The 10,905-nt window shown below is 34.3% G+C and overlaps 1 long non-coding RNA gene across 2 annotated transcripts in view; it reads left to right on the top strand.

The window, feature by feature from the left end:
* The first annotated feature begins 1,005 nt into the window (after positions 1 to 1,005).
* LOC121035143 (uncharacterized) overlaps positions 1,006 to 10,905 on the top strand; it is a 47,686-nt gene continuing 37,786 nt past the window's right edge. For both annotated transcript variants that reach the window (XR_005792771.1, XR_005792770.1), the window contains exons 1-2: positions 1,006 to 1,106; positions 2,716 to 3,931. This is a non-coding gene — a long non-coding RNA (uncharacterized LOC121035143). The remainder of the gene's footprint in view (positions 1,107 to 2,715; positions 3,932 to 10,905) is intronic.

The following is a 10,905-nucleotide window of genomic DNA, read 5'->3' as shown; positions in this document are numbered from 1 at the left end:
TTCATTGATTGACATTTTCACCATTGGATTTTTTTCCAGATTGTCCATTTCTCCTAGATGATATGATATATTGTTATAGATAAATTTGGAATTGTAGTCATGCATATGTGATGCTTCACCACATTTTTAAGCTTTAACAAAAATATCCAATCAGATGATGACATTCAAGTGTACTTTTGGAAGTACCAAGATTAGCCTGCAAGTTTGACCTTGAAAAATCTTTATTCCCAGCACATATTCAAACTATTGTATAAGATCCACTTTTAAATAATCAAATGTATAAAAATAACAAATAGTAATTTATTTTTCACTATGAATCACATACTTTTCTGGGCAATTAACATATATAATTAAATTAAATCTTGATAATTTCTATATATACAATACTTTTGGCTACTTGATTTTAGAGGAGAAACTGAGGCCCAGAGAAACAATTTAGCTTGCTCAACACAATGGTAATATTTGCTAGCAAAAATTTCATAAATTTGTATATTTGAAAGGACTCATCAAATTCTACAATGCATATTCACAGCAAGGCTTTTATTTAAAAGTACAGAAGGAGAAAGAGTGATAGGCAAGCATTGAGAATATGAGAGTCATCTAGGCAAAATCTGCCTAGGTTCCTCATGCACACATGGACCTGCTTTGTCTCTAAATTAAAGCACTGAGATCTATGTTCTGAATTCCTGCTCCAGAATAGCTCAGGGCAGAAGTTTTAGTGGCATCTTTTTATGCCCTTCTGATCAGCTAGTCATACCAGGCAGATTAACTACTTAGGTCAGGTGAAAACTATCAGTAAACAAACCAGCTCTGTGTGTCACTTGGAAATTTTAGACTTTAAATAGCACATCATAAATTCCACTGTTCTTAGATTAGTCAATAGTCAAAGTCAGATATGTGGGCATCCCCAGAGGTAAGGCTAGACATTTCTAGGTCCAGCAGTAAATGAGCTCTATCTCACATTGTGGGGGAGCTTCAATTTTAACCCTGCTCTTCTGCATCCAGAGACCATGCACTTGAAACCATTCTGTTGGTGGAACAAGAAAAATTTACTATTCATTTGCCCTGACATTACTATTCAGGATGAAAATCCAGGTCTCAGAGTGGTAAGTTTATGTAATAATATTAATAAATCATAATTTTACTAGCTGACCTTTACAACAATATTATGAATTAGATAATTTTATACACATTCCCACTTTACAGGCAAAGGAACTATAAAACTGAGACTTATAGAGGGTATATAATGCTATATAGCTATTTTGTAAGTGCCACCCATCCACCCACACATGATCCACACATCTAGCCATCACACTACTGCACTGGTGACATGTTTAAAATCTGGATCTAGATTGTTTGGATTGCAGCCCTCTCTCGGGCTCTAACTAGCTGTGTGTTTTGACCACACTTCTTTACCTTCTTGTGCAACAGTATTCTTATTCCTGAGCAGAAATAAACTAAACAGATAATTGTTTTAGAGAGTGATAAATGGATGGGGCTGCTATTTATTACATATGATTTAAGGTGAAACCTAGCAGAAATGAAGAGAGAGTAATGTAGACATCTGAGAAAGAACATTAATGGCGGAAAGCAGAAATTGCACTCACTGAGGCAGATACATGTTTGTTGTGTAAGGTACAGCAAAGGAGGGCTGTGTAACCAGTACAGTGTGAAAGATTAAAATTAAAAAAAAAAAAAAAAAGAGGGAGAGAGTGAGAGAGTGAGAGATGGAGTACCTAGGTGGCTCAGTCAGTTAAGTGACTCTTGATTTGGGCCCAGGTCATGATTTCCTGGTTCCTGAATTAGAGCCCGCATCAGGCTCTGTGCTGACAGCTCGGAGCCTGGAGCCTGCTTCGGATTCTGTGTCTCCCTCTCTCTCTGCCCCTCTCCTGCTCGCACTCTGTCTCTCTCAAAAATAGACAAACATTTAAAAAATTAAAAAAGGAAAGAAGAGTAGTAGAAGTCTAGGTCATTAAGGTATAGAGGGAAGGAGAGGGCAGATCATGTAGTGTCTACACCATAGGGAATTCAGGCTTTATTAGGAGTGAGATGGGAAGCTTCTAGAGTATTTAGGGAAGACATAAAACCTGAGTTACGTTTAACAATATTCTGTTAGCTCCTGTGTGGAAAGCAGATTGTGTGTCTGAAAAGTGGGAAGGCAGGGAGGAGTCTACTGAGGGCTGATTGATTGCTCAGACAAGAGCAGTGGATTGATGTCAGAGTAAGTGGTCTAAAATGGAGTATATTGGAAAGGTAAAAGCAGGACTTAACCTGCCATGCTTAACTTCAATGACATAAGTCTATGGCCAGACATGGGACAAATTTCTTTATATCATAACTCCCAGGATTAAAACACATCTCTGCCTCTCCAGCAGAGGAAGGACTCTATGCTAATTCCTTTCCCACTATGTCCTAGAGCTAATATTCCCTCCCCGGGTCTCAACTCATGCTGCATTCTTTTTCTAGGAAAGCTCACTCCTATTCTCTCAATTATCCTCTATACACAGATGTAAATCTAAAATTCCATCTCCAAAACCTTTCTAATGTTCCTGAAACTGTTTACAATTTCCTACTAAATAAAACTCTTTCTTCATGCTTCAGGCATAGCAAACTCAAAACTAAACCCAATATCCAACTATCTCCCCCTGCATAAGTCTGCTTACTATCCAACAGACAAAACTAAATTTGTTTCATCTGTTCTGGTTACTATCTCAGTGAATTTCAACTTTATGAAAATGGATGCCAAAGCACATTGACAACTAAAGATAAGAAGTTTTCAACTTATATATCATTTTTTAACAATCAGTAATGAATGGCTGGCCGGGTTAGAAAATGAAAAAGCATAATATAGTTCATCTCTCACGTCTCCTTCAGAGTTAAATAGAAGTTCAGTTAAATTATTAAGTAAAGGTTCCTTTAAGCACAGTAAAAATCTATTGAAGGTTAGACGGTATCTGAGTGGATGATTTTCATTCTAACTTTTTAGTAAAATCCCACATACCATGCTATATTACAGTATAGTGTGGGATTTTTAAAATTTATAATCAGTCATGTATTTAATTTGAGCAATATCTATTTGTTTGAAAGACAGTAAGTACTTTGGATAAGAGTGTATCTTAAAATCTCTCTCTTGGAAGGTACACTTAAGAATATCTCACCCAATGTAGGAATCCCCCGTAAAGCAATCCATGACAGTCTTCCAGACTCTGCATGAGCCTGTTCAACAATGGAGTAATCATGAACCTTTATGGTAGCTAATGTACTTTTAAAAACTCTAATCATTAGGCTATTCTTTATTTCTTATTAAAGGAGTTATGGAAATATGGAGCAGAGAAATATAATAAAGTCCAAACTACTTAGCATGCTGTTCAAACATTCTTACAAACTAAATTCAAATAGCTGCTCTATCTGCTTCATTGTTTACCCTTTAAATGAGCCTCACATACCTTCCCAGGCATAACTACTGTATAAATATGTCTCTAAGCCAACTTCTTTCTACTTGAATATGAGCAAGTTTTTATCCTCACTGTACTTCAGTCTCTGTTAAAAAAATTGATAATAACAAGGTCCACCCAAAATTGTGTGGAAAGGATTCAATGAATATTCTCCAAGTGTCTAGGACACCACCTAGTATGTATAACTAATTTATGCTAGGTCTTATTGTTGCTATTGCTGTTTTCTCATTAATATTAGAATTTTCCATATTTTCTTATTGCCTATCTCTGATTCTAATCCATTATTTTGACTATTTTCAGCTATATATTTCCTTTGACTGGAGTCATCTTTGGCTTTTTCCATCTTGATTTGATATTCTGCATATTCCAGCCTGTGACTCCTGGTTTTCACCACTGTTAGCTTCACATACAAAGAAACCACTTATGAACTGCACAGGCTGGACTGCCCTTCATTCAGCCATGAATTAACGGTCAAGGTGAGAGCAGAAGAAAATTCCTAGAGCAACTGCTGCAGGCCCATATTGCAAAATCTGAGGTCAAATCTCTAACCACAGATTTTTTTCACTTCTTAAGTTCACATCAGCTATTAATCCTTATCATAGAGTGCAAACTGTAGCTCTAATCTCTGACCTCCAGTCTTATTGGGATGTCATCGTGACCCCTGCTTGGTAAATTTTGCGATGTCCTCTGAGACTGCCTATTTTCTCTGTTAAAATGACTCAACAATGAAGACTCACATTTTCAGGGCATTCGAAGAAATACTTATCATTAATGTCTAAAAACTGTATCACTGCTTCTTTTCTTGCTTTGTTGTCTATTCTGCAAGGGGTATGTGGGCCTCATGGTGGTAAGAATCACCAAGAATTTTGCAACAACTTTCATCCCCAAAGAGCCAGTGTTTTAGTGATCTTCAAATTTACTGATATTTTCACTCCTTTTGCCAATAGCCCAGTAAAGGTAAATGAATATTCTGGATTTATATTGTTATGCCTCTTTTGGTATTTAGGCATAGCTATGAATCTCTTTTGCAAATGCTGTACATGGCCTCTTAAGAGGGAGCTCAACACAGAACTTCCTGTGCAACTCAGTGTTTTAGATACCCTTTTATATTTTATTGAAAATAACTTTTGAGCATATTTTATGTTTTTCTCTAGCTTTTCATTAATCTTTAGTTATTTTCCTTTGGACTTATTTGTAATAATGTCAGATATAACTCATAACTCCATTCTTACCTGCTTTTCACAACTAAATCTATGAATGGCCCCTATTAACACCTCAATCTTATTTCAGTCCTTGAGTTAGCCCTGTTAGAGGGTTATATCTGGATGTGACTTTTTAAAGAAATAGCCTACATAGACCTTAAAAAAATTGTGTCCTTAAAGTCTAGGATATTGATATGCAAACAATCCATGAAAAAAGACCCAGATTTTCTCAACCAATCTGTCATGGATTGATTCTTCTGTAACACACACACACACACACACACACACACACACACACACACACACATGCATGCACACACACACACACACACACACACACACACCAAACCAAGAACTAGAAAATGAAATTTGAAAAAATATACTCAAATTATAAACCCCAATTTTTTACTATTAAAATTACATTTCAATAAATATAAAAACTTATTTAAAAAAGTATATTGAAAATATAGGGAATAAACACAGAAAATTTTATTATACTTGCAACTATTTGATATCCTGCAATATAAACAAATGCCATGAGTGAAATGATATTATCCATAGTAAGGGTGTATCTGCACTTTTGAATGACAGTATGCAGTGAATATTTAGTTTTAAGTGATGGGGGTGCCTGGGTGGCTCTGTGGGTTAAGCATCGACTTCGGCTCAGGTCATGATCTTGCAGTTCAGGAGTTCGAGGCCCACGTTGGGCTGCATCAGGCTCTGTGCTGACAGCTCAGAGCCTGGAGCCTGCTTTAGATTCTGTGTCTCCCTCTCTCTCTCTGCCCCCAATCCACTCACACTCTGTCTCTGTCTCTTTCAAAAATAAATAAACATCAAAAATTTTTTAAGTTTTAAGTGAGGACTTTACATCTTAGTTGTTATTTTTTTGTTAATGTTTATTTATTTATTTTGAGAGAGAGTGTGTGCGTGAGCAGGGGAAGGGCAGAGAGAGAGAGAGAGAGAAAGAGAGAGAGAGAGGGGGAGAGAGAGAATCCCAAGCAGGTTCCATGCTGTCAACACTGAGCCTGATTTGAGGCTTGAACCCATGAACCATGAGATCATGACATGAGTCAAAATCAAGAGTCGAACGCTTAACTGACTGAGTCACCCAGGTACCCCCTTAGTAGTTAATTTAGATTGTGTTGATGACAATAACACAGACACAGATAATCTATAGGTAGTTTCTACCTATAGATTGGGTGCCACCCAAGCACCCCTCTGTCCTATTTTTTAAATTGACTTTCCTCCATTCTCTAAATATGTCTGATTATTTTTTGCTTGCCTTATCTAACATAACTTTATCATGGCAGTGGTATCCTAAATATTTGGAGGTCTGAGCACATTAAGTGGGAGACTTATTTAATTGCCTTATTCCTGGAGACCACCCTAGAACTCTATTCCAAGTATTATTCTGTTTTTGCAAAACCAGTGCCCCAAATACCTATTTGGCAGGTAACATATGCTTATAAAGGCATTTTAAAAATAGACCGTGATACATTATTTCATGTAAGAATTAGCAAATTACTTTTGGCATTAATCAGAAAACAGACAAAATTTTTAAAAATCATGCCTTAGCCTAAATATGGCCACCAAAATGCTAATGATCCACACACAGACTAGATGTTTCTAATTGAATGGGGTTGATCTAATGGAGCGTGTTAATATTTGTCGTCAATAACAACAGTTTAGCTAACATACCAGATGTAACAAACCTTTTATTTTAATGTAAGCAATTCCATGTTTTCCTGATCCATGTTGGCATAAGCATTTTGTCTATTACTTTCCAAATGGCACCAACACCACCCTAACAATTTTATACCTTAAAAATACCTTATAAATTGTACACCTTAAACACTTCCTTAAAGAAATCTATGAAAACACATTTGGACAATCACCTAGTGGTATTATAATAGTTTCACATGTTTCTTAGAAAGCTTTCACACTCTACAGTGAACTTCTCTTTTTTCAATCATTTATTAGCTTCTCTGTATTCATACATTGAATCTAGTCCCTGGGAATGAACTTTAATTCTCACCATCTGTGCCTTGGCCAGGAATGTCCATATTCCTTTGATGCATAAATACATCCCAAATATTTCTCATTCTGTTAGTAAGAGCTGTGAAGCACAGAAAATCATGTTTCAAAGAGGAACCATGAGGGATCATTTATTGCTCCAGCACTTTGAAAAATCTATGAAATTCCTTTATGTCTTCTTCATTATATTTTCAATGGAACAATTAGTTTGAGTGGCTACAAACACTGAATTTTCATGACCACATTAGCCTTTGAAGCCAAAATTATTGAATGCATTATTCTCTATGTAAAATATAGTGGGATGTGATGAGTTGGCGATTAAAAATCATAAGTTGCCTCCAACTGGAAAACTCGTCGAGAGTTAATTTCCTAACAGCCTATCTGGTCACACTTTAAAACCCACGTAGTTTGCATAATTCAGTAGTTTGTTCCAAGGATATATTTTACAAGTCTTGAGAGCTGTAACTATGGCTTTTTTAATATTTAGTAAAGCTCTTGCAATAAATGGTAACATCTCAAATACAAAAGTAGTCCCCTGAAAACCTCGGCTATAATTTCTAAAGGTAATAAGACATTCTCATGACTATTTTATTCAAGCACGCATTATAATTACCTCCAAATTACTGAGGGTACAGCTCTAGCACCAACTGAAATAATTTCTTACTGTTTGACAGAGTAAATGAATGACAAAAAAAAAATATTCAAATCATCTGGCTTTACTTTTCCTTACTGGACCTTATCTGTTTTGCATTTTTAAATTCTAAGCAGTTAAGATAATACATAGAAGTTCTGACTCTAGGCCACATATTGGCAGACAGTATCTATAAATTTAAAAAAGTGAATATTTTAGGCTTTGGGTAGTACAGTCTCTGTGACGACTACTGGAATCAGCCTTTGTAGCATGAAAACAGCTGTAGACAATGCTTAAATTAATGGGTATGGCTGTGTTCCGATAAAACTTTATTTACAAAAGAAGTGGCTGATGAGATTTGGCCCTCAAGATTTGTCATGCTTGCTCAAAACAATAGAGTAAGACCCATGCCTCCCATTTCCTCAAGTAAAAACTACTTTCCTGGTTGCAGGAGGCAGTCATATGAAAAAAAGGATATATTGTGCTTTATGGAAATATATTATATATTTGTTGCATCAGTCCTACTTTATTCACCAGCCTTTTGATAGTTAATTTTATATATCAAATTGGTTAGGTCCAGGTGCCTGGATATTTTGTCAAACACTGGTCTGATTGCTGCTCTGAAGGTACTTTTTGGATGAGATTAATATTTCAATCAGTAGAATTTGAGTAAAGCAGACTATCCTCCATAAAGTAGGTGGGCTTCATCCAATCAGTTATTTAACAGTATGTTCAAACATGATGACTTAATAAGTACAATTGTAGAAGTTAAATTCATATGTATTTCTACAAGAAGCATTTTTCACTTCAATAATTCTTCTGAAATAATCCTGCTCATTTATTTGTGCATGATTGCAAGTGAGGTGATAGATGTTAATTGGTTGGCTTCATTGCAACAGAAGTGTACAAAGAATATTTATATCGTTAACATTATAGTCTCTGTATAGAATATCAGCTGAACTAATTCTAATGAGGATTTAAGTTTTCAGCCAATTCATAGCATTAGTTAGTAAGTCCTTGGAACATAAAGCCTCTGGTTAACATGAGATATCTGAAATTATTGGAATTATTAATATAAATTCAACTGGAAAATTCAAAGTTCAAAACAAATTGTTGGTTCAATGCAACATAAATACAAATTTTGCTACAACACACCATCTCAGTAAACATATTGCTTAGTAAACTGTGGAGTAGAAATCTGTTTGTAATTATTTACTGGGCACATGTAATAAAAATTGCATCTAAGTAAGCTATAACATTAAAGAAATAAAAATTGTCAAAAAATACTTATTTATCTTGAGAAAAATAGAGAGTATGTTTGTGCACAAACAGAGGACGGACAGAGAGAGAATCCCAAGTAGTCTCTACACGGCCAGTGCTGAGCCTGGTGTAGGGGCTGGATCTCACAAATCCTGAGATCATGACCTGAACCAAAATCAACAACCAGATGTTCAACCACCTGAGCCACCCAGGCGCTCCCCTCCAAATGTCAAAATTTAAAAATATTTTATAAATACAATGTATATTATATAAAATGTTGAGATAAAAATATAAATTTCTGCATGCTAGAATATGTTTTTCTCTGCTAACTTATCAGGTAGATTTTGGAAATGTTTGCACCTTTGAAGAACTACTTTGCAAATTACCCTAACTCTGCTACAGTGTCATATATTTTTTTTGTGAGTACTCTAAATTTTGTTTGCAATCTATTTAAAATCAGTTGACAATTATTTGTCAACATAAAAAATGGAGGCAAAAAGCTTCAAGATTTTTGTTACATAAGTAAATCTCCCAAATTAAAAAGATATTTGATTTCTTCATTATTTTGTAGGAATGAACAAATTAAACAGTACAAGCTCAAATAGTAATTTTGAAATTCTATCATTGGGTTTTGTTTTATCTCAGCCTTAAGAGAAAAATATTTTAATAGTTTTTTTCATATTAATTAAATAAATATATTTCAATATTAGAATAAAATAAATCGAGAAAGACTGATATTGCAACATCTAAACTTGGAAAAATTCAAAAGAATTTTAGAGACACATTAAGTGACTTACCTTTTCTGGGAAAAACATTTTCATGTATAAATAATTCATTTTCTTTAGTCCCCTTTATATAATTACCAGAGCCCATCTCTCCAGTGTAGAGAGATGGAAGGTGGGAAGGGGGTTAGAGATGTATACTCCTTTTAGAGGGTTATGCAAAAGTGAACAATGTTATTAACTATGCTTCATCTGGGATTCTCAAAAATTTAGATAAATATATTGTGGAGGAAAGAAATACCTAACTTCCATAGTCTCGGGCAAGATTTTATACAAATCCTATTTAGCATCTAAATAATTTATGTATGTATTTCATTAAAAATCTCATTCATGTATCCACTGTTAACTATTACTTACATAATAATACAAATATTATTTTCGATCTTAGGGTAAATGTGAAGTTTCAGAGAGAAGGTCAGTGTATGCCATGTTCAGACTGCCCATATCCCTGGGCTTCATGCTCACAGGGGTAAATCTCAATGAATTTAATCTTTAATAAATTCTTTGATAAAATAAGGGGTAAGGTGTAGCCTGTGAAGCAAAATGACCTTCATGTAAAACCAGTTATTCTCATGGTCCCATACATCAAGCTTGCTTTCTACTTAATGATCTTTCAAGCACTTAGGAAATTGATAGAATCAACATGTCTGTAAGATGAATAATCATGTTCAGACATAGACTACAGAAGTTTTATGTATTCTCTGGAGTAAAAAGCAAGTATTATGTAAATACATGGAATTAGAAAGGAATACATACAGTAATAATAATAAAGACAGTTTTCTCAACAAAATATTAAAATTAGTCAGGAATTTGCAATCTTTGAGACTGTTTATCAGATTGTCAGTAGCATTGATACATTAAAAGATTTGTGGCCTTATTATACCCCAGTGATCCCAACTATAAGTCATTTATTGAAAATTATTAGTTCAAAAATAATTCTATTTAAGGTTTTTATCCTTTCATCTTGTTTTTATTCTTTTGTTGAAATGTATCTATTCATAATTATATACATAGTATAAATGTTAAAGATGAAATAAAAAGTCCTTGATTGCCCAACATAATGTTTTTAGAAGTCCTTTGATAATAGATTACAATTCCATTCTCTGTATTTTTACCATCGAAGTCTTTTATCTAACTTTAAGTAAATTAAGCTAACTATTGCTTCAGTAAATGAGATCAGTTGGACCAAGTTACACTGCATACAGAAGTAATTTCTGTCTCCTAATAATATATGGGCTGTATTACCTTTTTATTTCTCATTGTTGATATGGTAACTGAATATTTTGATTCTTCAAATTTATTAGCAGCCAATTTTCCTAATATTAAACGATAAGAAAAAAATACCTATTTAACTATACGTCTGAACTCTGGTTAGCAGAAGTTTAATTCTATATCTATTCAGAATTACAATCTGGAATGGAAAATACAAGTTATTTATTATTTTATTTCATTATAGAAACATTGAATTGAGTAAAAAGCAATAAGATGCTTCCTTTCCTCTTACTTTTGTTCCTAGTGGTGTTTATAATCTGGGAACTTGG

Source organism: Herpailurus yagouaroundi, unplaced genomic scaffold, assembly GCF_014898765.1.
Source record: "Herpailurus yagouaroundi ecotype Mexico unplaced genomic scaffold, PumYag 28, whole genome shotgun sequence".
Taxonomy (NCBI): Eukaryota; Metazoa; Chordata; class Mammalia; order Carnivora; family Felidae; genus Herpailurus; species Herpailurus yagouaroundi.
Note: the sequence above shows the minus strand (reverse complement) of the source record. Positions and strands in the feature narration are given on the sequence as shown.